This window comes from Ceratotherium simum, chromosome 27, assembly GCF_057802395.1.
Source record: "Ceratotherium simum simum isolate JZ-2026a chromosome 27, ASM5780239v1, whole genome shotgun sequence".
NCBI lineage: Eukaryota > Metazoa > Chordata > Mammalia > Perissodactyla > Rhinocerotidae > Ceratotherium > Ceratotherium simum.
The window spans coordinates 41,517,937-41,545,376 of NC_141926.1; the positions used below are offsets into that span (position 1 = coordinate 41,517,937).

A 27,440-nucleotide genomic window follows, 5' to 3' on the forward strand; every position below is an offset into this window, starting at 1 on the left:
ATATATTACTTTGCCTCCTCATTTTGCCTCTTTCCCTGTGCTTTTGTCTACGTATTAGGTAGGTCAGCTATGTCTCCTGCTCATGGATAGGTGACCTTATATAAGTGATGCCTTAGGAGACCTGCAGTGTGCTTCCCTCAGTTCTCAATGTTCCAGGGGTGACCCCTATGTGGGCTACGTGTGTCCTTCTGTTGTGGCCTATTTGCTCTCCCTGTAGGTGCCCAGGGAGGCTGAGTTATGCTCCTGGCCAGCTGTTGCAATGCTCAGCTGCTTGTAGTTGTTTTGGGCCCTTCAGTCTCTTTATCAGGTGTGGGGAGCCCCAGCACAATTGGCTGCAAGTTCTAATACCACATTTGTGTTGCAGTATTTCTTTTAAGTGAGTAGGCCTCCAGCGTAGCAGGTTGTTAGGCTCAGGGGCTTACAATTGCTTTAAGCCTCTGGCCTTTAGGTCTCTTTTAAGCCCTCTGAGGATTGCAGCTGTTTGGGGCTGGCCTCAGGCACGGGAGCACCCAATTTTTTCAGGCTTTGGAAGGTGGGGCAAACCCCCTATGTGGGTCTTTGAGAAGCACAAGTCTTCTGCAGCTGACAAGCCCTGCCGCCCACAGGTCCACACACACAGTCCACACAGTCCTGCCCCGTGTGTGTGCCTCGACCTCCGGAATTTGACCCAGTCTCTCCAAGGGCGGGAGCCCCACACACTCCACCACCGCCCCACACTCCCCACCCACTCCTTGTGCATGCCCTGTCCCACTGAAGTCGGCTCAGTTGCCAGGCTGCAGAGAATCCAGTCACCAATCTATGCAGGTCCACAAGTTGCCCGAGGGCTTGTTGTTGGGTGGGGCCAGTCTCTAGGGTGGGCTGCCTGCCCTGGCTGAGCTGGATTAAATCGGTGCTCTAGAGGGTGGGGCAGACCTGGGCTAGCAGGCCCCAGGGAGAACTCCAATGGCATCTGCATCAGCCCGCCCACACCAGGCCACAACAATGGCCGCCACCAATGCCCTAGTCCCTGGAGAGGTCTCATGTCTCACTGCAATGCACTCAGAGCCTATCAGGTGAGTCTCTTTTCCCTGAAGCACTGTGCACCTTTCTTTCTGGTGATTTTAGGTTGCTTTCTGAAACAGGTGAGTTTGTGCATGGGCCCTCTAAGAGCCGGTTTTAATTTCTTTGTGAACCAGCTTTTTTGGGGATACTCTCCAATGATTTAGTAGCAGCAAAGTCGGATATTCTGCCACTCGTCTCGATTGTGCTGGGTCCACACAATGCCCACAGCGGGGGCGCTCCCCGGCTCAGGGCCCCGCACCTCCAGGGACACTGCGGACCTGTGTGCTGCTCACGGGCGGCTGTGAGATGCTGTGACTTGTGAAGGCGGCGTTTTCCTCTCCAGAAGGGAATTTCTGCCTCTTCCACCTCAATTAGGATTGTCCTTAGTTGCAGGAGTTCCTCTTATCCAGTTTTCAGTTCTGTCTCAGGGGTCATTTTTCCACAAGTAGTTGTAAATTGGCTGTGTCCGCGGGAGGAGGTGAGTTCAGAGTCTGCCTACGCCGCCATCTTGACTTCCAGGTCTCCCAATTATTTAAATATATAAATTATTCAATTATAAACACAATCATAGCAGGTTGTCGAAGTACTTCACAACCAGACCCCCAAAGAAAGCAATATTTCTGCTTTTTGAGAATACCTTAATGACTCATCTCATGAAACTTCTATTATTTTAACATTTTAATTATTTAAATGAATGAATGAATCTAATGCCACAGTCTTGCAATTTCACCCTAAACACACAAAGCAACTTTGCTCAAGGATCTCCTAGCAGCTGGGTGAGCTAATATGGCCTCATTCACATGTGTAGCATTTGGCAGCTATTGGTAAGGAGTAACAGGGGTCACAGGCCACTTGTCTCTCATTCTGCAGTTGGCCATCTCAGGCATTCCACATGGCAGTCAGAGGATTCCAAACAGCAGCAAAGATATAAACACTTTTTAAGTCCCTGCTTGTGTCTCATTTGCTACTGTCCCATTGGCTGGAGCAAGTCACATAGCCAAGTCCTAACTCAAGAGTGGAAGGGCTCTACAGTGGGCATGGATGCAGGGGAGGGGGAAAACTTCGTGGTCTCTCTTGCACTGTACCACAAAGATCATTCCTAAAGACTTATGTTCTTCTGAAGGGGCTTCCTTTTCTAAGACTCCATGTTTTGAAGAGGAGAAAAATGAGCAGAGTGGCATCTTGATAGATATAACCAAAATATAAATGTCAGGAAACATAGTAAATAGAAATTTCAGAAATGAGGTATCATAAAGGGGCAAAGCAGTATGAGAGATCTCAGGGTGACTGGGTTCCTTGAATGTATTCATTGTATTTTATATGTTTTCTACTATAGCTGCAAAAGGCCAACATCTCTTTCTTACTCATACCATCCAGATACATATAGCATTTTCCAAACGTGGTCCCTGGACGATGTGGAATGGTACTACGTGAGATGGTTGTGACAAATGCAGCTTCCCAAATCTCCCAGAGATTTTTGACTTAGAAAGACCAGCAGGGTAGTGAGTAATGTGATCTGTAGCCCACAGCCCACACCATTCTATGAACAAGAAACAGCTCCATAGAGCAAGGGTGTGTAGTGGCCGTCCTGAATTCTCAAGTTCCAGTGTACTAAATATTACTTTAATATTAAAAGGGTGAATTTTGTTTCCTTGAAAAAAACCTTTCCTTCTATTCCTGGGTTAGATACCAATAATAACATGTATTTGGTTATTTTCTTTCTTCTAAAAGTTTCCAGGCAATTCTCCTCCTTCTAGATGCCCAGATGTATAATGAATCCCCTCATTGAAGGAACGAGAATATTATTTACACTTCAAAATTACTTTTCAATCTTAGAATTCATAATTTTACAAAATTTAAAAAAACTTTGAATACCAACACTAAGGATTATGAAAATTAAATCAATGAATTATCATGATATTCTGATATTAAAAGGATCTGCTATGTGTAGTTTATAACTTGCAGAGTTATTTTTCACAAAGGTGGAGAGTGATGCCATTTTTCCAAACTCACTTTTTTTCAAGGGAAGTTTTCACACACTTGTATCCCACACCACTGTTATCTTACAGATAAAGCATAATGCCATGGAGCACATAACTATTAAAAATAGAAGTCAGATCTTGTGACTTCCGACAGAGCATTCTCTGACAACACAACATTGCAAGGCGCTAAACTGGGTGTGGAGATGATCTGAGAAGCCTTCTTTCCTGAGGCTGTCCATATGTTGGGGTAGGCTTGGATCCAGTCTTGCCTAGAAGTTGGGCAACTAACTAATGAGTCCTGGTGTTTCTTCCTGCTGATGATTCTATATCATTATAAATCTTTAATATACCCGATTCCCTAAACAGATTCTGAACAATTAAACATTAATTTGTTACAGAAGTAGACAGTGGACCCTCACTATCATAATTTTCAAAATTAAAAGCTTTTCTGTCCCCTTATTTGTCTAAATATGAATCTATCAGTGTTAAAGTTTCTCAAGTCGAGCTCTAATCAGAGAGGGGAGAAGGGAAGAACAGATTGTCTTTAACATCAGGCGAGAGTGTTATCCTGGCCTCTGCTCAGCCAGAGGCGCTTCGACACTTCTTTCTAACACACCTAAAAATACTTTTTTTCTCCTGCTGCTGCAATCACAAGCATTAAGTCAATCAATTAAGTCTGTCTTCTGAATATATCAATGAGCGGTATCCTCAAAGATCTATCGACACTGCCTTGATGAGAAAGAATGAACGACAGTACAAAGAATAAAACATTTTCCTCAAATCATACACACAAAAAATTGAAAAAAAAACATGCGTATCCCTCTACAAAAGAATACATAAAAATTCAGACCATAATTTTATCTATATAAATATTAAGAGCAGCAAAGAAAATATGTTTGATTCTTGAAACAATCAATCATGAACACATAAAAAATTAATGGAAGAGTGTATTGTGAAGATATTAATCATTTACCAAAAATCGTCCAATAAATCTACACTTTAAGCACCAAAAACACACACATTGCAAGCCTTTCCACTCATTTATTTATTCACTCACAATGTAATTATTGAGCACTTACTATGTGCTAGACACTGTGCAAGTGCTGAGAACACAGATCCAACATCCCAGAGCTTCTTATCTAGTGTAGAGGCGTGTATATTAATGTGATTAAAATTATAAAGAAAAAAACAGAAAGGAAACACCAAAGCTTTATAGTCTGAGGGTCAAGGAAAGCTTCAGGGAGCTTCAGAGCTTCAGACATTTGAGCTCAGATTATTTTGCACTCTACAAAATCAATCACATTCTTTTTACTGAGTTACTATGCTCTCTATGTTCCCATGGCAAACCATGTTGTATACATCAGTCGTAGAACTTGATAAATTGTTTTCTGTTGATTTAACTTCCACATTTGTGTGGGAAGTTCATGGAAAGGATGGACTATGCATTTTCAGTCTTTTTAGCCTCAGCACATGAAATACAGAAAGCCTTCAATAAATGCCTGTCAAATGAATGAATGAATTATATTGATACTTGCATAATATACTTGAATATTCATATTTTTTAATCTTTGCAAATATGCATTTATAGATATAATTATTTTATCAACTGGCACCAAAGTTCTTCTTAGGGAGGGAATGTTGTTTAGGAAATTAAGCTCCTTTGATGTGGAAAATGAGACCCTGAGGCAGTACTATGAAAATAAACACCAAAATAAAACTAATAGATAAACTTCTATGCATCAAAAAATGATGCTGAGACATTTGGAAGTGGGAGAGTGGAGAAAAGAGAGGGAAGGAAGGTGGGGGAGAGGTAGGCCATGTGTGAGGAGACTGAAGACTAGACAGACAGATGAACACACAGAATTTTGCAGTGACAGAATGACCACAAATGTGCTAAATCACAGGAATGCCTAGTAAGTAATTTAAAATCATTTCCATTTGTGTGATGTAAAATCCCCTCGCTTCCCCCAAATTCAGTAAATTCTATAACAAAGACAAACATCTTGTCTTATATTTGGAAAACCCAAGGAAAAGTGTCTGAGTTTCATTTATGGAGTGCAGAGCAGAGAAAAGAGAATGACTTTGGGGATGAGATGTAATTAAGTTTGAGAGTTATCAAGAGGATTGCAAATCCTGGACATTATGGAGTTACTGGTCCTCAGCCAACCATCTTACAGCAAAAAATCATAAAACTAGGCAAAATATACAAGACAAATTCTTTCTTTATTTCCTCAAAGTATAATTACTGAGCACTTTTTCTGTACTAGTCACTGTGCAAGTGCTGACAACAGTGGCACAAGTCTCCGATCTCTGACAGAATGAAACTCACAAAGAAAGCCCCATGTCTCCCCTGGCTGATTTCCTATTTGCAGTACATGAACCTGAAATCCAAGAAAGGCAGAGAAGTCCTGCTGAGACGAGACTGGAGTTTGGGACATCTCGTGTGGCTGGAGAAGAAAACTGTGCAGGAGGCAGTATGAGAGTCCTTCATGCATCATTGGCTGAGAGTTGAGCTACACATATGCAGGATTGACTTATTAGGAAACAATTTCTGCTGGATTGAAAATGGAATTGAGTTCCTAGAGTTTAAACAGAAGTAGGGGATGCTGGGGATCTGGCCCAACCAGGGTGGAGAGACATCATTAACACCTCAATTAGACCTCAGGCATTGAACAGAGACACAAAAAGATACCACCTTATGAATAAGGGCCACAACAGAGTAAAGCTTTCTCTAAGTGTACCTGGACAAAGTCTAAAATCACCTCACACCTGTCAGAATGGCTATAATTAACAAGACAAGAAATAACAAGTGTTGGAGAGGAAGTAGAGAAAAGGGAACCCTCATACACTGCTGGTGGGAGTGCAAACTGGTGCAGCCTCTACAGAAAACAGTATGGGGATTCCTCAAAATATTAATAATAGAAATACCATATGATCCAGCTTTTCCACCACTGAATATTCATCCAAAGAACATGAAAATATGAATACAAAAAGATATTTGCACCCCTATGTTCATTGCAGCATTATTAACAATAGCCAAGACTTGGAAACAAGCTTAGTGCCCATTAATGGATAAATGGATAAAGAAGATGTGGTATATACACACAATGGAATACTACTCAGCCATAAAAAGATGAAATCTTGCCATTTGCCACAACATGGATGGACCTTGACGGTTTTATGTTAAGTGAAATAAGCCAGATGGAGAAAGTCAAATACTGTATGCTCTCACTCATAAGTGGAAGATGAAAACAACAACAAATGAACAAACACATAGATATAGAGATGAAATTGATTGTTACCAGAGGGGAAGCAGGGAGGGAGGAGGGCAAAGGGGATAAAGGGGCACATGTGTATGGGGATGAATGATAATTAGTCTTTGGGTAGTGAACATGATGTAGTCTACACAGAAATAGAAATATAATGATGCACACCTGAAATTTATATAATTTTATAATCCAATGGAAAAGACATGTCTGAAGTGATCCACACTTTGGAGTTTGAGACCTACCAAATGTGAAGAGTTTGAGGAACACTGGTATTTCTACAGATTGGCCTTCACAAAGCATAAAAAAAAAGCCTACACAATTTCAAGATGATCATCCAGTAATTGTACTATCTATTAGAAAAATCAACATTCTTCTCAGAGAAGATAAAAGAATCTAGAGTCTCTAGAATATATCATCCACAATAGCTAGTCCACAATCAGAAATGTGACCCATGTTCAGGAAAAACAACATACAAGAGACACCAACCCTGGGATGTTTCAGATGTTGGATTTAGAAGACAAAAAGTTTAAAGAAGCTAATATAAATATGCTCAAAAAATTACAGAAAATATACTCAACAAATTAATGTAATTTTTGGTCTTAATGAATGACCAATAGGGATCTCAGCAGAAAATTAGAAACTATTAAAAAGAATCAAATCAAAATTCTAAAGTTGAAAGAAACTGAAATTAAAAACTCACTAGACACGTTTAATAGCATATTAGAGATGGCAGAAGAAAGAGTCTGAGGAATTAAAGAAATATTAATAGGAATAATCCAGTTTGAGGAACAGAGAAAACAATAAAGAAAAAAAAAAAAAACCCTAAGAGACAATGTTAATTGTTTAACATACATGTGATTGGAGACTTGGAATAAAAAAAATGGGGTAGAAAGAAATATCAGATAAAATAATATCTGACTATTTACAAAATATAATGCAAAACACCACCTCTCAGATCAAAGAATCTTAGCAAGTCTCAAGCAAGATATGGTTGGGCTATGACAGGTCTGTGTGTGACCATCATAGTTGCTAAAAAGCAACCACACAAAGAACACCAAAAAAGCAGACAGAGAAAGTAGACATTTTACATATGGAGGAAACAATGATGCAAATTATGACTGACTTCTGAAACAGTGAGGGCAAAAGAAAATGAAATGCCATCTTTAAATTGTGGAAAAAATAAAAGAGAACCATCCACCCAGGATTTTACATCAAATGAAAATATCCCTCAAAAAAGGAGGATGAAAGAAGAAACTTTTCAGATAAACAAAAACTGTGAAAATTTGTTACCAGCTGACCTGTAGTAAAAAAAATGTTAGAAACTGGTCTTTAGACTGAAAGGAAATGATATAAGATATACCTCTAATATAAACAAAGTATTGAAGAGCACTGGAATGGTAATATGAAATATTATAATTTTTTCTCTGTAATTTCCTTAAAAGATAACTCTGTTTAAAGACAAATTAACATTATAAAATGGGATTCACAATATATATAAAAATACAAAATATGATAATAGCATATGTGACGGAATTTATAAACGGAATTATACTGTTATAAGTATATTACAATATGCAGTATTACATATGCAGTGTTATACATGCAGTTATTAAGAGTGGGTCGTGTGATATGTGAAGTGTCGGGGTGATGAGTTAACCATGAAGTGGTAAAATGTTTGTTTTAGAGTAAAGATTGTGCAGAGAGCTCCTGCTTACCCCACGCTGTTTCCCCTATTATTAACATCTGACATTCTTATGGTACATTTGTCACAAATAATGATCCAACATTAGTAGACTGTTATGAACTAAGCTCTATGCTTTCTTGGATTTTTTAGGGTTGTTTTTTTTCCCCACCAATGTTGTTTTTCTGTTCCAGGATACCACATTAGGTGTATAATTTGTTCGTTATGTCTCCTTAGCTTCTTCTGGACTATGACAATTTCTTAGACTTTGTTTTAGATGACCTTGATAGTTTTGAGAAGCACTGATAAGGAATTTTGTAGAACATTCCTCAGCTGGGATTTAGTGGATGTTTCTCTCATGATTAGACTGACGTTATGGAGTTTGAGGAGGGGGGACAAAAAGGGGAAGTGCTGTTCTCTCCACATCACATTAAAGGGACACGCTATTAATATCACTTAGCACTGATTCCTCTGACCTCCGCCCAGCTGAAGTAATGTTTGCCACTTTCTCTATTGTCTAGTTCTTTACCCCTACTTTTCATACTGTACTCTTTGGAGGGAATTCACTCTGTGCTCTCAAACTTAAAGGTGGTGGTGAATTCAATTCTACCTTTTTGAGGGGTGAGTATCCTCTCTATGGGTGATATGTCTCTTCACCTTATTTATTTAATCAATAATTTATTTATATCAGTATGGACTCATGGCTGTTCATTTCATATTTGGGGTTATAACACAATATTACATTATTTTGTTACTCAACTTTTTCCAGATTTGTACATTGGCAGCTCTTCCACTTGGCTCCTATGACCCCTTGACACATCCTGATCTTTTTCTTTTTTTAGAACTTTCTTACTTTCTGGCACCATAAGATGTTCCAGATCTATCTTGTATATTTCCTGCCTTATTCCTGGTATCAGTTATTTCTTCAAGGAGGCCTGATTTCTGTTACTGGGGACTGGTATTAGAAACCACTATCTGGGCATTGGGTGTACTCATTGCTACTGCGGCATGATTGTTCTAGGCCCTCTCAACAGACAGCTGGGGAATACATGTATATATACTAACACATGTATACACACGTATCTATAATTCTTTCTCTATCTACCCTGCATCTATATTAAGCTAAACGTGGGCTCATATTGATGTCTCTGAGTCACTACAGTCCTGCATAGTTTATTCTAGCTTCTCCCCTTTGCTCATCTGTTACCTTCCTCTTCAGTGGTGAGAAACCTGGCTCCTACCATTGGCCATTCATTTACTTATTTGTTCCATCTAGTATAATGTTGAGTGGTTTCAGAATTGTTATCCTAGATCCCAGTGAGAAACAAGTTTACCAGTTAGAGTATAGTGCCTATGTACAGATTCTTTTGTCTGTAGTCTAACAATTTCCACTCATTTCCAAAATTACTTACATCAGTATTCTTCCCTCAACCCTCTTCAGTGGAGCATGTCATACATTTACAACACAGTTAGATTATTTTGTCTCCATCTGCATTCCATCCTGAGATCTCTCAACTTCTGAGCTAATTTTTATTTTCAGTGAAAAGTCATGGATGCATTTTGTAAACCCTAAAGCAACTATTAAGAAAATAATTTTTAAGTTATAAGTAAGAATATAGTAGAGCTGATAAAATAGAATGTGAAAAAACATGCCATTGTCCAAAGAGAGTTCAGAAAAAGAGCAAGGAGGAAGCCAAATAGAAGAAAAAATATAAAATAAATAGCAGGATGAGAGATTTAAACCCAACCATATCAATAATTACGTTGAATGTAGATGAACACAACACTCCAATCAAAAGGAAAAGAATATATTCAGTGGATAAAAAGGCAAGACCTAACTCTATTTTTTCTAAAAGAAACAGATATTAAAGAAAAAAAAAAGTTGAAATTAAAGAGATGGAAAAAGATCTACCCTACAAACTGTGCCCGTAAGAAACATGCTGTGTCTATGTTAATATCAGATAAGTTGGTCTCTAAGCCAAAGAATATTACAAGAGAGAAAGAAGGACATTTAATAATGACTAAAGGGCAATTCATCAGGAAGACACAATAATCCTAAATATGTATGGCTTTATAACAGAGTTTCAAAATTCATGAAGAAATGCTAGCACAATAAATGTGAGAAATGGAGAAATCTACTACCATAGCTGAAGATTTTTAACTGGCCCCTCTCAATAGCTGAAGAAAAATAGTTGGCAAAAAATCAGAAAGAATATAAACAAGAGAAGATCTCAGGTTAGATTTCCCAAAGCAAACCCTGAGCAGGAGTTTAGGGTGCAAGATAGCATTTGAGATTAACACCTGTGCAGGGAAGAAAAAGAGAACAGAACTGGGTAAGAGTAGAAGTCAAGCTGTGGCACAGGTCTGGCAAATTCTCAGCCTAACCCAGCCAGTAGCTCTGGGGAAAATACACTCCTGCGTCACTTAAGGAGAGGGATTCTTTCCAAGAAATGAGTCCTTAGGTGATTTTGTTGTATAAACATCACAGAGTGTACTTACACACATCTAGGTGGTATAGACTATCACACACCGAGGCTATATGGTACTATCATACAGCACACTGTCTTATAGGCGGTCCATCGTTGACCAAAACGTCCTGATGGAGTGCACGACTGTACTTGCTGTCAGAGTTGCCCACATCAGGCCGCACCAGCAGTGCCTTTATCTCCACACCTCTCTTAGTTATGGCATGTAAGTTTCCCCAGGGAAAATCTGACTTCCGATAAAGCAACGTCTTTAGTTGAGGCAGAACCTGAAGGAGCTGACATCTAAACGTTCTCTGTTGATTTCACTCCCAGCAAGTTCTTCCTTGAAAAGGGACCTGGACAGACCATTTCCGTGTCTACTACAAACACCACCAATGAACTTGACCTAATTAATAATTACAGAATGCCACACCTATCACTAGCAGAAAAACATATTCTTTTGAATTGCCCATAAAAAATATAAAACAGCAGGATAATAGATTTAAACCTAACCATTTCAACAATTACAAGATAGACCATATAGAGAATGATAAAATGTCTCAGTAAATTTGAAAAGACTAAAACCTTACAAAATATGTTCTCTGACTATAATTAAATTACATTATAAATTAAGAACAAAAAGGTATCTATAAAATATCCAAATATTTGGAAATTAAATAAAACATTTCTAAATCACCAATGGGTCAAAGAAAATTATCCAATGGAAGTTAGAAAATACAGCAAATTGAATGGTAATGAAATGGAGCATACTTGTGGATGCAGCTAAAGCAGTACATAGCGAGGAACATACACTTTAGTTGTTTATATTCAAAAAGAAAGGCTTAACATCATAATTTAAATTCATAATTGGAAATTTTAAAAAAGAAGAGAAAAACCAAAAAACCGTAAATAGAAAGAAAGTAATAAAACAGGAGCATAGATCAATAAAATAGAAAATGGACAAATATTGGTTCATTGAAAAGGTTTATAGACTTGATAAACACCAAACAAATATAATGAAGAAAAAAAGAGAAAATACAAATGACTTATATCAGAAATAAAAATAAATATTACTAAATTAAAAGGAAATAGAGGAATATTATTAATATCTCTTTGACAATACCTTAAGAGAAGAAACAGCTAGAAAATACTAAGACTTAAATCTCTGCAAAGCCAAAATCTTGGAGAGAACTAGACACTGTGTTTAAGTGACTCAAACCATTGAATTTATATATTAAATGACAGGGTCACCTCAGCTGTTGTCTAGATGATATTGATAAAGATATATTTTACAGACTGTGAGTCAGACTTGAAAGTGGTTTTATTTTCTAATTTTTTAACTTAATTAAGTAGGAGCATTTTCTCATCTTAACACTTTTGTAAGCACGAATTTTTAGTGCTGAATAATACTGTATCATATGAGTGCTACAAAATTCAGTCAACCGTTCTATTGTTAGTTATTTTGATTGTTTCTAGGCTTTTGCAATTATAGATCATTTTTATAGCAAATTGAATTCATTTCCTCTGAATAAATTTCTAAAGGTAAATCCTGAGTCAAGGGTGAGACTGTATTTCAGATTATTATAACCAGTCCAAATTGCTGTCAAAAACCCATATCAATTTATTAACACAGTACAGAAGTAATCTTTTCTACATACTTTGCTAATACCAGGTATTCTCCTTTAATAAGTAAGCTATATCAAGTATAGAGATGTGCAATTATATCTTTGCTTGCATTGGCATTTATTAATTACTTATAAGAATTTATAATACACGCATTGCCATTGTATTTCTTGTTTTGTTAATTGTCTGTTTACACATGAATCAGATGGTCTTGACTGTGTATAAGCCAAAGAAGCAAGAAGTTCATATATGCAGAACTCTTTATTCACTACCTTATTATATAAGCACCAGTATTTATTAATATTTGTAAATAAAAGACGTGAAGTATGGCTCTACTATGTCAATGGTCAATGGAGCTATTATCCACATTATTTTTGTCAAGATCTTTAGTTAATGAGGTCCTTATGGGTTCCTAAAGACTAAAATATTGATCTTGTGCATGAACTGAAATCTGCCTTGTGAACATGCCTCATGGATGTTCTTTTCGTGGAGAAGCTTCCATTTCTTATCACAAGACAAAAAAAAAACCCTTGATGTGGTGGAATTAAGTCACATCTCAAGAATTCTGTGCTGGCAGACCAGCTAGAATACAGAAAACAGTTAAAACAATCCCTAAGTAATTATCTGGGGAACATCTAACTTCACACTTTAATGTACAGTTTTCTGTCGCTAGTATGACTATATTACCATTCTCCCATTTCTCAGATCCAGGATATATCAGTTATAAAATATCTTTTGACTCATGAGAGAAGCTAAGACTATTTCAGCAGACTTGGTGGCTAAGGAGAAAACAATTACCACTTATGTTTTGCAACTCTGGTGAGTATTACATGAGGTAAGGCTGAAACCAAATGTCAGACAGGCTGTAGGAAGAGTGCCTCAAGGTATTTGCAATGTCAGGTCAAACTACGAAGCATCCCTTCCCAGTCTGTTGGCATCACAATATCACAACAGCATAGGGTCCCCTTGTCTTTCACCACCTTCCAAATCCAAGGACTTGACTGAGCTGTATTATTATTATCAAAAACTACCTCAGGTTGAGTCTGGACTAAGATTTTATAGAAGCAAAGCAGCCCTCGATCCTTGGTTACATTTAGTGGACAGTCCTGAAATGTTTCTCTATTAACTGATTGAAAAGGCTGATTCATTTGTTAAACATGAAGTAACAAGGAAAAATGGAAGGTAAAAGTGTAAAGCAGCCTACAAATGACATCCTTTGACTTTACACTGACATTCCATTGCCCAAGGATGGCTTATTTGCTAAAGGTCACACAAACATTGAGGAATAAGAAAGAAAGCAAACAAGCCCTGTTGCCCAAACTTTTCCACCAGATCACTTTGGGACATATTCTAAGAACTACACCATTTTATCATTTTGAGGACAATGACATAAAATGGTGCCAATTGAGGTGGGGTTCTCAGACATAAATGTATTAAATACACTGGAGGTACCTTTCCAATGGTCAAATGAAGCCAGAATAAAGCAAGCGTTGGGGATTTACTACAGGGTTATTAATGGTCTATAAGTAAGGCTTTCTAGGTCCCAACATTTTATATCTGTGGGAAAAAATGTGATGATTACCCTTTTCGTGCCGTATGGCAGTGAAAAGCTGAGGTGGCATCACCTGATCTGAAGACATTCAATGACACACAACACTTTGTCCTATAGTAAGCTATGAAAGATATTTAAAAATCTGCTCATCAATCAATCATAATCTTAGTGGAACAGGTGTCATGGGAAGCCCTTCCCCTGCTCCTGCTTCTCTAACAAGATATGCTCATAAAGTATGTGTAACAGCATACAATGTGACATAGATATGCCATATACTGGAAGCAATGCTTAGGACTTCTAATTACAAAGCCATAAATTTACACATCACTATTCTCTAAACGAATTCAGAAAGCACCACATGCTTTCTCATGTATTCTCACAGTTCAGTTGGGGTTAAGGATCAGGATAGAAGCCTATTTATTCAGCCTCTGAAAAGATCAGCCAGGGGAGACAGAAGGTGCTCTACTTAAGGGCAGCAAGCAGGCTGTGCAACCAAGGCTTGCTGTCAATGAAATGAAATGCTCTAAGTTATTTTTGCCCTCCCCTCAATTAGGTGAGCAAACAGTTTATTGAGCATATTGATCGAACTGTTTTCCATCTTCTCTGGGTTTTCTGCAGGGTAGCAAAGTGCCTACAGAATCTATATGTTGAAACTTCAAATGCTGAAGTTGAGAGTTGAAGGGAGAGTTAGTTTTTTCCAATAATGCAGAGCAATTCAATTTTGGATTCACATTGCCAGAATATCTTTAATGCTTCTCTGTATTTATGCAATTAGTGTAAGCTTTCAAAAATATTGCGGCATATGGATCCTTAGTCGTTTTTAATTTGGATTTGTCCACCGTTTGATTTTAAGCAAACCAAAGGCTGGGAGAATATTTTTTATTCTTTTGTATTATACTGTATCTCATTTTACTAACAAAATGTGACAAATTAAAGTACTAATTAAACCTTCTTTTTTGGTCATTAGACTTCATAGGTAACACACACACACACACTTTCTATGTAGAGAACATACATTGTTTAAGAAAGAGCAAGAATGATGTATTAAATCAGATCTTAAAATAAAAATCAGGTTTTTATTTTCTTCCTGAAAATATATCTGGACTTAGACATTTCATTTAACTTTCCCTATTGATAGTTTGTTCTGGGCAAGTACTGTAGAGAAGGATGCAGGTATTGATTTATATGAAATAAATCTCTGAGGGAAGAAAAACTGTAAGAGAAAAGTGTAAATGTAAAAGGAAAGAAAAATTATTTAAGAAAGATTTTTAAGACAAAGCTTACTCAGAAAGAAAACACAGTTTATTTTTTTCTTCATTTTAAGGAGTTAGCTTAAAAAGAACAGTTAGTTAAAAAGAATAGTGAATATTCTTTTTCTATTCGATTCAAGAAATATGAATTGAATAACTTCCTTGTGTCAGACACTTTATTAGGTGGATCCTGGAAATAGAGGAGCAAGTTAAACACAGGCCTGCTCTCTACTGCTCACAGTCTAGCTCAAAAACAAATTTGAATACTGTGGTAACAGATCATGACATCGAGTTACCAATTTTTACTCTCTTGTACTTGCTTATTTATTTATTAAATACTTATTTCTAAGAGCATTTTTAGATTCACATCAAAATTGAGGGGAAGGTACAGACATTTCCCACATACCCCCTTCCCCACACGTGCACAGCCTCCCCCATTATCAACATCCCCCACAGAGTTGTAGATTTGTTACAATTGATGAACCTACACTGACACATCATTATCACCCAAAGCCCTTAGTTTACATCAGGATTCTCTCTTGGTGTATATTTTATGGATCTGGACAAATGTGTAAGGACATATATCCATCATTACAGTGTCTGTGCTCTGCTTATTCATCTCCCCTCGCTCCCATCCCCATCCCTACCCCTGCAAACCACTGATCTTTTTACTATCTCCATAGTTTTGACTTTTCCAAAATGTCATATAGTTGGAATTACACAGTATGTAGCCTTTCCAGATTGGCTTCTTTCATTTATAATATGCGTTTAAGTTTCCTTCATGTCTTTTTATGGCTTACAAAATCGTTTCTTTTAGCCCTGAATAATATTCCATTGTCTAGATGTACCACAGTTTATTTATCCATTTATTATAAATCTTTTGTTATAAATCCAGTTTATTTACCTGCTGAAGGACATCTTGGTTGCTTCCAAGGTTTGGCAATTATGAATAAAACTGCTAGAGACACAGGAGTGCAGTTTTTGTGTGGACATATGTTTTCAAATCTTTTGGGTAAATACCAAGGAGTGCAATCTCTGGATTTTGTACTTATTTTTTATCTCAACTGTTCACTTAAGTAAATTGTAGAAATCTAAATTCAGAAATAAAAATGATTTGTCAGCTCTTCATTTCATGACCTCAATAATATTTGGATATTGGGATCTTGTTTTTGACACCATGTATCAGAAAACCATGAAACTGCATCTTCAACTCTGTGGCTTCCAGCATTCATGATAGGATGAGGCTACTAATTAAATGAGCCGAAGAAGTGTCAGTGGGAGGCATGAACAGGAGAGACATAGTGTGCTGTGCTCACTCATTGACTACAGAGAGATGCGTGTGGCCCTAGTGAACCACTTAGCTCAAGAGTTACTTCTGTTATAATTTCAAGGGCTTTGCTTGAAGGGTGGGGGATGAGTAAGGCAGATAAAAATAATATCTTTTTAAATGATCTATAATAGATTTACAGTTATCATGGTAAGTGATGAGTTCTCTATTCTATTCTGAGATGGCATGATTAAAATAGCATCTTCAAAATAACCAAAAATCAAGAGAAATTTGTAAGGGTAATAAATAAAGTTTTATTTCTATTCCATTGACTTGTATTACAAGTAGAATCAAAGAAGTTTATAATAAACAAATACCCTTACAACCTCAAAAAAGATTTTGCATAGTAAAACATTACATTGCAGGTTTGGAAAAGTCAGAATTCCTCACTTCATAAACATTACATTTATTTCCCCGGGATTTGGCCTACGAAAGCCTTCAGGAATGCCCAAACTATCATATCAATGGAAAGCAAAGGGAAATGTTTGTGTTTCTCACCATCTCTTATGGATGGAATTCCTAAGTAATAAACTGCAGAAACATACATTTAATTTATTAATTTGTAGGTCAAATGATCCTGCATGCATGGCGACATGTGTGTAGTCAAAACTCTATGTAGAGCAGAGCAGTATACAGCAAATACGCATGACTATCCAGAGGCAAGTGGTCGAGACACTATTTTCAGGAAAAGTCCTGTGTTTGACTTTAACAAGAATAGCTACAAGTAGCTGTAGAATGTGCTCTCTGTGCTATCATTAATTCATGCGGTCCAAATGCAGCCCAAGCCTAACTTTCCTAACTCGGGTAATGATCAGTGGGGTACGAGTCACATGATTGTGGTGATCTCAGTGCTCTCGGTTCTGGTGGACGGTTGCCCATACCACTAAGTCAGCGTTCACAACACCATGCACATATGGCACAGTTGAAGTTCAGTGGGAGCCTAGGACTTTGTTGGCTTGGGGGCCAAGTCACTCTTAACCTCCATAAAAGGCATCCCTTTAAAGAACAGGGTAAAGGTCACTGCAGCTCATGCCAAGTGTAAAAATGAGAACTACAGACAGGTAACACTGTTCAGATGTTGTGGGGCTGTAGGCCTGTTTTATGTCTGCTCTGAGCCCTCTGCAGCTACAGGAGACCAAAGACATACTCGCCACTCCCATTTATACTAGGCCAACGGCCAAATGGGCCCAGACATTAAAAGCAAGGGAAATCCAGGGGCTAATCAGGAATTGCCTGTCTCAAAGGTATGACATGAAATACTGCAACAGGACATTGTGTGATTGGAATTGTGACGGTGATGGGTTGCTGTGGGTTGTAGATTGAGTGTTCAACATTATGAATGTGTGACACCGAAGCAGGCTGGAGCATGACTGCATAACTGCTTACCCCCAAGTCACTCATAAAATTGAGATGTGCATCTCCTGAGAATACCAAGGAGCAAAAATTGTAAATAAAATAAATGTTCAGTGTGTCTGAATTAATGAGCATATATTAGGATCATATATAACTTGAGGAAATAAGGAAACAGCACAGCTGAGATTTCCCTGAGTAACAGAGAGAAATAGGGAAAGTTATTTTTATTATCTAATTGGTAAAAAGTCCCCAGTTTTTCTGTCAAAGTTTATAAAAGAAAAATACACACAGGTTCCAAGGCAGGGGGTGGGGGGATATGTGTGGCAAATGTGGGAAATCACTCAGTGGGGAAATACATTTCACACACAAAAGCATGGTTATAGGCAAAAGTTGAAATAAAAACCATATTTACATGGCATGATTTTTCAGATAACTTTTCTTCATTAAACTCAAAATTATAACCAGTTTGGTGAGTAAACTGGTATCATGGTCTCTGTGGTTTGAAGAACCAATCTTGTCCCAGCCTATCTATGGCAGTAATATTCATGCTTCCCTCCATTTGATACGCTATTTCTAGTGCCTGACCTTCTTTCTTTCTCTCTTCCTTTCCTTCCTCCTCCCTTCCTTCCTTCCTTCCTTCCTGCCTCTCCTTCTTTCTTCTCTCTCTCTTTCTCTACCTCAAAACTATCAAATGAACTTAAGAAAATTTTTAAAAATGAAAAAGCTTATTGTTTCTGCCATTCAAAGATATGAGCCTAGATTTGGGGAGAATGAGGAGGCTAGGGTGCTGAAAATGAAAATAATATATATTTAAAAATAACTGTAGCAACTACCCTGCAAACTGATATGAGTGAGGAAAAATCACTTTTGCTGTGCCGTCAATCGATGCCAAAGCAGAGAAGCAGGTGTGTGATGCATATACCATTTTAGCAGGCAAGGTGCCTCAAAATGCTGCAGCCACACCCAGAAGCTGGGAGGGACAGATACATATTTATTAAAACTTATTATCCAGTTCACAGACTTATGAAACATCTGTACATATTTTTTTTCTTTTTTGGTGAGGAGGATTGGCCCAAAGCTAACATCTGTTGCCAATCCTCCTCTTTTTGCTTGAGGAAGAGTGGCCCTGAGCTAACACCTCTGCCCTTCTTCCTCTATTTTGTATGTGGGACGCTGCCGTAGCATGGCTTGATGAGCAGTGCACAGGGCCACGCCAGGGATCTGAATCCGTGAACCCTGGGGCCACTGAAGCAGAGCGCATGAACTTAACCTCTACACCACCGGGCCAGCCCCAAAACATATGTATATATTTTTGTAAGGAAAAGGTAGCCGTGAGATCTTATAACAAGAGATCTTTAAGTCAGGTGAAAAATAAAGGATAGTCAACCTAAAGTGTGATTATAATAAGCAGTCATTTTTGCAAAATTTGATATGGTAGTATAGTGTCCTCCTTCTCATGGCCATCTCTCCAAAAACCTACCACCCTCAATGTGTGCGTTCTGGCATGTATGAGGATTTATCTAATTTCTTTATCTGGATTTACACCATTTGCTCATCACATGATTTCTTGATTCTTGGATCCATTAAGAAATGCATCTCATATCCTTATCACATAAAATATATTTCTCCTCTCGCTATTGATCTTTGTATCTTTATTTAAAGAGGAGAAAGCAAAACATTATGCATTGTACTGCATACCTATCAAACTCATATACATTTAAATCTATGCAGATGAGTGTACATCTGTGTGTATGTATGTATATAGATGCACACAATTAAGTGCTCTACTTTTATTTTAATCTTTTGAAATATAAGATTTTTGTACTAAAAAGAATCTTAAAAATAATTTCCTCTAGCCACTTTATTTTAAATAAGGAAATTGAGGTAGGGATAAGTAAACTGTTTGGTGCTAGATCACCTGACTTAGTGACGGAGAAAAACGTCAGATATTGAGTCTACCATCTCCTTGATCAGGGATCTTTTCATGATGCCATGTTACTTGAGTTTTCCTTTAAGTCAGAGGTATTTGTAACAGCTTCTTCATTAGGCCTTTCGTTTCTCTTAGTATTTCTTTCAGCCTATGAAAGAATCATAGGCTATGACTGAATCATAAAGTGCTAGTCCAACTGCGTTAGTCCACTTGGGCTGTCATAACAACATATCATAGACAGGGCGGCTGAAACAACAGGAATGTATTTCTCACAGTTCTGGAGGCCGGGAAGTCCAGGATCAAGGTGCCGGCCAATTCAGTTCTCCAGGGAAGGTCCTTTTCCTGGCTTGCAGACAGCACCTTCTCACTGTATCTTCATACGGTGAAGAGAGGAAGCTCTGGGGTCCCTTCTTGTAAGGGCACTAATCGAATCACTGGGCTCCACTCTCATGAGTTCATCTAAAACTGATTACCTTCCGAAGTCCCCACCTCCTAATACCATCAGGGGGTAAGGGCTTCAACATATGCATTTTGGGGGGACACGAACATTTGGTCCATAACACCAACTGGATAAATCTGAGCAATTATTTTGAATATATCAAGATAGACTCTCGTTAGCTCCTTTATGATACGGGTCTGTTAGGTTTCTTTGGTTCCTTTAAAGGCTATCAAGTATGTTTTAAGTTCACTTGAAAAATATTGAATTTGTGTAAGTAATCATTTTGCCTCTTATTAATTATATTTTGGAAATCTTAAAATGAATTGCTTGAGGAATATTGGTACCTTTGACATCATTCTGGAAAAAGTTTCAGTGATCTAAGGTAAGATCACATTTGTGTTATGTGATAAACAGTTGTACCCTTCTCCACCTAGGAAAGTCAATTCAGTATCATCTGAGAGTCACAATGCTGACCTCAATGATGACAGAAATATAACCTTGCAGAAGTGATTCTATAATGCTTCCAGCATCAACAATACAAGCTATTTAGCATTTTCATCAGTGTCCTAAGTGATGTCTTAGAAGCAAGCTCATTAAGTTTGCTGTTGACAGAAGCTGGAGAGGACGTTTCAGAGAGGAGGTGCTTATTTTCCCCCTGGAAAATGAGTCCAGAATTCAAAATGAGCTTGAAGTGAGCAGAACATATTTAAATATAGGAGAATACACATAAGAAAAATTAGGGAGCAGAACATGTCAAAGAGCTATATAGAAAAATATAACAAAATGCATCAAAGTGTTAGCTATACAGAAAAACAAAACAGACTCTATTAGAACTTAATGAGATGAGAATTATAAAGACATATATACGGGAATGAAATGCTGTCATTATCCCTGCTATAGGAAATATCAAAATATTTCAACGAGAAGAAAATAGGGATCAAAATACGTTAGAGCTATACAATTTGATAAATTAAAATAGTTATGATCAGAATAGATTAGAGCTGCAGCCATCTTTCTATGTGCCTCATTAGCTTCTTTTTATCTCTCTGCTAAGCTCTTAGTTTACCAAATTAAAGGAATGTAAACATTAGCCTGAAACCTTTGTTTGCCTCCAAAAAGCCGACTCCCATGAAAAACAAACCAGAAATAGCAGAAAGGAAAATCTAAGTGCAATGCATTGAATTTCTTTTGTGGGTGTGATCTCTCATTTCTATTAGATACACTCTAAGTAAAAAATATATACTTATATTCATGGCTAGGATAGAAAGATGATAGGAATTACAACAGCCTTTTGATAAGCAGCTTTACAAAGGGAAAGAATAGCAGAGCAAAATACCATTAACAGGAGTCAGTTACCAGTAAACAATTTGGGGTTATCAGAGTCATTCTGCTGTTATCCTCCCTCTGACTTTTGTTTCATAATAAGTTGTCCAATGGTATGCAGCTGCTTTGCCCCGTTTACAATTCTCATTTCCCTTCTTCCAGAACCTGCTATGGTTGACTAGAAGAATTAACCAAGCTCTGTGTTCCCGGTGCCATGGATCCCACCCAGCAACTTCGTAAAATACCTGTTTCCTGTCGTACTCTTTACAGATAAAAATTCTGCAATAAAAGATGACTACGGTGGTGCATTTAACACATATTTGTTGAATATTTATTCTGCACCAGATTCTTAATATGTGAAACAGTGGGATATAGGGGGAAAATGATCAGACTTGGTGTCAGAATAACCAGGTCTAAATCTTGTCTCTGTCCCTGTTGCAACACTGGGTATTTACAGTTACGTCATCTGAGTTTTGATATGCTTACATGTCAAATAGGGGTAGTATCATCTTTCCTGAGAATTTGAGGAGATAAAGTGAGGTTAAATATATGAAAGTACTTTGTGAAGGGCTTGGCACATGCTTCATGCTCCATAAAGATTCAATTTTATCCAATTTGGGGTTAAGTTCTTGAGTTATTGAGATGTGTAAGACGTGCTCCCTGACTTCAAGGAGTCTGCAATCTAGTACAGAAGCTCTAATTCAACTCACTAAATGGTGTATAAATATATATATGCACTATGGTAGCACAGAAGAGGAAGCAATACAATATGCATAAGGAACAACTTTAAACTAATATTTCTTTCTTATACCTTTGGTCCATATGGCATTAAGCGTGGATGGATGGATGAAGATGAATGGATATTCATCTGGAATATTATCCAGCCATAAAAAGGAAGGAAATTCTGCCATTTGCAGCAACATGGATGAACCTGGAGGACATTATGCTAAATGAAATAAACCAGACCGAAAGACAAATACCGAATAATCTCACTTATATGTGGAATCTAAGAAAAGTCACACTCACAGAAGCAAAGAGTAGAATGGTGGTTGCCAAGGGCTGGGAGATGGGGGAAATGGGGAGATGTTGGTCGAAGTGTACAAACTTTCTGTTATAAGATGAATAAATTCTGGCAATCTAATGTACAGCATAGTGACTAATTAAAAATAGTTAATAGTATTAATAACTAGTTAATAATACTGTACTATAGACTTGAAAATTGCTAAGAGAGTAGATCTTAAGTGCTCTCATTACCAAAAAAAGTACTCTGTGTGTTAATGGATCTGTTAATTAGCTTGATTGTGGAAATCATTTCACAATGTATACATATATCAAATCATCATCCTGTACACTTTAAATACATACAATTTTTATTGCCAATCAGACCTCAACAAAGCTAGAAAAAAAGCTATGAAGAGGAGACAGAAAATTGAGCTCTAAGTATAATGGGAAGGCTCGGGGGAGGGATAAAGGGTGACTCCAGTTAGCAGTTCTTTATCCATCAAAGGAAGACTCCAATAGGTCATGTCTTAAACTATACATCTAGAATGGTAATAAATCAATATTTTTAAGATATGTGAGTAAAGACAATATTAATAAATTATATTATTGCTTCCTTTTGGGGACAAAGATTGAGAATAATTTTTATTAATTGTTGGCACAGAGTACATATAATATGTATAAATAATAGTCAATATGATATCTATTTTATACATATCATATGGACTTTTATTTATAATTGTGGTAAATTCTTCTAAATTCCTAGATGTCACTATTAAAAGAAAAAAAGGATTTTATAAAAATATGAAAAAAAATAATTTTTAGCCTTAAGGATAATAATAAAATTTTATATCATTGAAGGTACTAATTAAAATTAACATTTCAAATAAATAAAGGTTAGGGATATCTAATTATATGATTTTTTAATTATTTCAATTGGAAAAAATCTTTCACTTCTTGATTTCAAAAATATAAGATTAATCAGTCAACTTTCTTTTCTTAGTCAGCCTGCTGCACTTAATATCACTTAACATTTGTGTGTGTGTGTGTGTGTGTGACGTGGAAGTCATTAATACCGTCTACCATTTATTTCCCAGTTGCCTCCTGGGCACATGCTAAACTTGTGCTTCCTCATCCTTTTGAAGTTCATATGTAGCTAGATAACTTGCTTTGCTTACTGATATGTGAAGAGAAGTTATATGTCACCTTGTGTCAAAGTTTGAGAACCAGTTAATGATTTGCCATGGCCCTCCTACTGATGTCATGATTGTGAAATAAACGTTGAGTTGAAGTATCCATCAGCTTGGATCCCTGAGTGACAACCTGGAACACAGTCCCTAGACAACCCACGAAGAGCATGTAATGTGAGCACGAAATAGCCTGGGGTTGTTTTAAGCCACTGAGATATGGGGCTATTTGTTGCTGCAGCATAACACAAACTATCACAATTAACAGTAAATAAAGTAATAAAGTAATAGTAAATAATCTCATAATTTTCAGTGTTTTAGGATAGTCATTGTTATATTACTTATTATGTGAAGACCATTGATGTAATGAGCTGTAGAGGGTTATATGTGGACACCATAATCTAATCTGGAAAAAATGTTAATAACAACCAATAATTCAGTCCATCATATCTTTTCCTTCTTTTTCATAAAAGTAGGTAATAGAAAAAAACAAAGAAAATATTTTTGTGAGACTTAATTAGTTGAATTTTGACCAAGATGTATTTTGCCATAAACTTATTTAAGTGAACTAAGATCATTACTTGAGGTAAACTTTTTTTTGGTAATATTTAGAGAGACAGCTATATTTTATGCATATATTCTGCTATTGATAAAATGTATACAGAATTCAGGAATTAAACAAACATTTAAGAATTGTTTCTGGGGAAATCATTTTATCCAATCTCCTCATTTTACTGATAAAGATAAAGAAAAACAATATGATTCTTCTAAAATCACCTAAAAAGTGTGCAGCAGAATTGAGGTTAGAAACCAGATCCTTCGACTTTTGGTTCAATTTCTTTCCATTACTGCTTCTAACATATGTTAGCCATTTTGCAGTCAAATATTGTATGATTCAGTGTACTATAAATTCACAAATTATTTTTCTAATTTGGACAGTTTGATTAAGTCACTTCTAGTATATCAGTTATTTTCTTTTACTGCTTTTCTAAGGAGACAAGGGACATGGTTGCTTTAAAAGTTCTCATCAAATAGAGGTATGAACTCAGATACGTTTTTTTTTAACAAGCACCAGAAGCGTTTCCAGTTTGCATACCATCTAATGCAGGCACAACTGGACTTCATGTACAGAGGGAAACGTCTTGCAAAGAAAAAGGCTTTCTAGAAATCAGATAACTCATCCACAGCAAGTTTGATGAGCTGTGTACACTAATCAGAAACATCTGAACTAAATTTCCCTTGAAATATATATAAAATGAAGAGGAACTGTGGTTTGCAGATAGTGTTTCAGGTTCCACTCAACTCAAACATTTCTCCAGCCTCAAATAACTCCAATTTTTTTCATTCCTACTTGGGAGTTCATAAAAATGCTTAGTATACTACAGAATAAAGCTGGATTCATGGGAAATCTACTATAAATATAATGGAGATAATGACATAACCTGACCTAAAGTTTCCTATTCCTGTAGGAGTGTTGGAGATGAGATTTCTAAAAGAGGGTTATTATGTGAAGACGAGCACAGCCTAACTATTTGAGAGACAAGAAGCAACTATCTTTAGGGTAGCTATCAGCAGTCATTTTCATAACCTGATTTGCTAAATTTGCATTACATGGAACTCAGAGTGGGGTCTTAGGCACCACTTCTCAGATTTGAAATTAGATACAATTATTAGAGTCTTTTTGTGATGTAGCTCTGCTATCTACTATGAGTTCCCTTCTGTCACCTAGTATATAATAAACTCTAATTCCAGCTTTATTATTTAAAAAATTATTTTAAAATGATGTTGGCATTATTTGAATTACTAACAGTTCTCCAGCAGTGGAAATCTGACTTTTTTCCAATCAAATAGCACAAGGTTTTAGAGAAATAATGAAAACAAACTTATGGTCTTAGTAAAAATACTTTTCAATTGAAAAGAGTACCTATCGTCCAGGGTATCTTTTAGTTTGCAAGAAATGTTTCTTTGCATATTTCTCTTATTCTGTCATTACTGTAATACACCACCAGATACATTCCATGTGCAATTTACAGTAATCTGAAATTAAGCTTTTGCTAAAACAGACTATCAGTATAAAAGAATTTAACATATTCTGATAAGCGTATGCCCTAGTTCATTTCTAATCACTATAGTGGTGGTTGAATTATATTGCCAAGGTTTAAGTAGGTAAATGTGCCTGTCTAAAGCATTGCCAAACTTTAAAAGAGCAAAAGTTTGCCTTTGTCTAACTCACCATAATAGTCGCTGGGCTTTGTGATCTCATTTTCATATTTTCTAGGGATAAGGTTTTTAGAAATTTTTATATATGTTTTATATATATAATATACATATATATGCCACTCTATCTTCTGACATATACACATATATATATATTTCTAAACCAATTCTGGCACTTAAAATATTAAAGTGAAAAAGAAATTAGAGCAGAGAATAAATGCCTGATCACTACTATGAAAGGAACAAGGCCCATAGCTTGCATGAATGAATGAATGAATGAGAGCTTCGTAGTGAAGCATTACAAATGGAGGTGAATTTCATTGGTTTTTCTGGAAAAATCTCTTAAGCAAAATATGAAAAATCAGACTGGGTCAGAGAATTTCCCTATTTGATTATTGGAGGCATGAGGGATACAGTGCTGGAGTTGATGAACAGCAGAAATGTCATGCTGGGTTTTGTGTGGGACCTGATGATACATATGCATGTTTGGGAGTCCCATATTATAAGAAATCAAAATTTATTTGATCCCTACGTCTTTCTTCATTTCCTTGAATTAAATCTGCCAATTTTCATAATTTTCCTCCATAAAAATATTGCTTTGCTCTCAGAATACTATGTTGTAGCTTTGTTTAAGTAAAGGAGATATTTTGTTGAAGGAGATATCTCGTTTTGTTAACGGAGATATTTTAGCAAGAAGAACAAATGTTTGTGCATGTGATTTGGAATATGTTATTTTAGCTTAAAATAGAGATCTGATCTTCCTTTATCTTCTTTAAAACGCAAAATACATTCTTGAGAAATGACTCCGTCAAATTTGTCAAATAAGTTTTGTCAATCTCACTCTGCTTCTCTTTTCTATGTCATTTAATTCCAGATAAATAAGTTCCTACAGGAAGCTAAAAACGAATGTTCCTGTGTTGGCCTTGGTAAGAAGGAAACTATTCCAGAAGACTCAATGATTCTCAATTCTTCCAGAAAACAATGTCTGAAATTCCATCTAAGCACCTTTGACACAGGGTAATAAAGAAAAAAAGAAACATTCCCGTAAAGAGAATTAAAAGAAAGTTTTGAAAAAAAGTTTTTATATTTTTAATGTAAGCATCTTTCTATTCTAGGAATGCTTTTACTCTCTGTATAACAGGATGCCAAGTTAGAACGCGATTGCAGGGCCCTCGGAAAAATCCTAATATAGTCTCTGAGCATGTTCTTCCCTCTCTTTTACATGCAATCACTAGACCTTGGTTTCTACAATTTAAGTTTTGATTTTTTGACAGAACACAAATTCTCCTTGACAGGTTATTTTAAGACCTTATCAATCATATACTTCTCAATTTGGTCTTACCTGGTTCTAAACACTAACTTGCTCATTCTCTTGACACTTTTGCAACAATCCTTCTCATTCCTTCTTTTCACTGCCATAGTCATCGTCCTTTCTTCACCAACACTCAGTTCTGCTATAATGCTTGTTTTGAAAATGGGAATGTTTTCCAATAAGATTGTTATATTAAGGAACAGTTTGAGCAAAACACAGATTTTGTGTTTGCTCATGCGTGATTTTGTCCACGAGAAACACTAGGTGAATGCAGAAAACTGCACCAGCTGAAACTAGCCACACAGCAATACACAACATACACACCTGAACATACAGGTACATCATGTGCATTACGAGCACACCCAGTGTCATACGCTGTTGCAACTTTCTGTCTGATTCCAGATAACCTTCCTTCCATCACTTCACAATAACTCTCAAGCTGCTGCAACCCTTCCTATGCCCACTTCCACAAGCAAATTTCAGATCTTTC

General features: G+C 36.7%; 1 long non-coding RNA gene across 2 annotated transcripts; it reads left to right on the forward strand.

Moving 5' to 3' along the window:
- The first annotated feature begins 992 nt into the window (after positions 1-992).
- LOC147913489 (uncharacterized) lies at positions 993-27,440 on the forward strand. 2 transcript variants are annotated; one of them, XR_015548688.1, is made up of 4 exons: positions 993-1,052; positions 12,767-12,880; positions 26,513-26,564; positions 27,353-27,440. It is a non-coding gene; the product is annotated as an uncharacterized LOC147913489 (long non-coding RNA). The 2 variants fall into 2 exon arrangements; XR_015548689.1 differs by lacking the exons at positions 26,513-26,564; positions 27,353-27,440 and adding an exon at positions 21,398-21,595.